The following is a 712-nucleotide window of genomic DNA, read 5'->3' on the forward strand; positions in this document are numbered from 1 at the left end:
CAAAACTGCAAGTTTTATGGACTTCCATCTGAAGATCTTTATCAGTTTTTAACTGAGTTCTTGCAGATCTGTGAGACTGTAAAGACGAATGGAGTTGATCCTGAAGTCTACAGACTCATGCTTTTCCCTTTTGCTGTAAGAGACAGAGCTAGAATATGGTTGGATTCACAACCTAAGGATAGCCTGGACTCCTGGGATAAGCTGGTCACTGCCTTCTTGGATAAATTCTTTCCTCCTCAAAAGCTGAGCAAGCTGAGAGTGGATGTTCAAACCTTCAAACAAAAAGATGGTGAATCCCTCTATGAAGCTTGGGAGAGATACAAGCAGCTGACAAAAAGATGTCCATCTGACATGTTTTCAGAATGGACCCTATCAGATATATTCTATTATGGTCTCTCTGAATTTTCGAAAATGTCATTGGACCACTCTGCAGGTGGATCCATTCACCTGAAGAAAACGCCTGAAGAGGCTCAAGAACTCATTGATATGGTTGCAAACAACCAGTTCATGTACACCTCTGAGAGGAATTCCGTGAATAATGGGATACCTCAGAAGAAAGGAGTTCTTGAAATTGATGCTCTGAATGCCATATTGGCTCAGAACAAAGTGTTGACTCAAGAGGTCAACATGATCTCTCAAAGTCTGAATGGATGGCAACATACATCCAACAGTACTAAAGAGGCAGCTTCTGAAGAAGCTTATGATCCTGAGA

General features: G+C 41.4%; 1 non-coding gene across 1 annotated transcript; it reads right to left on the reverse strand.

Moving 5' to 3' along the window:
• Positions 1–249: 249 nt before the first annotated feature.
• Positions 250–353, reverse strand: LOC127747387 (small nucleolar RNA R71). Its single transcript, XR_008009186.1, has one exon. It is a non-coding gene; the product is annotated as a small nucleolar RNA R71 (small nucleolar RNA).
• Positions 354–712: the final 359 nt, after the last annotated feature.

This window comes from Arachis duranensis, chromosome 4 (assembly GCF_000817695.3).
Source record: "Arachis duranensis cultivar V14167 chromosome 4, aradu.V14167.gnm2.J7QH, whole genome shotgun sequence".
NCBI classification, from domain to species: Eukaryota; Viridiplantae; Streptophyta; class Magnoliopsida; order Fabales; family Fabaceae; genus Arachis; species Arachis duranensis.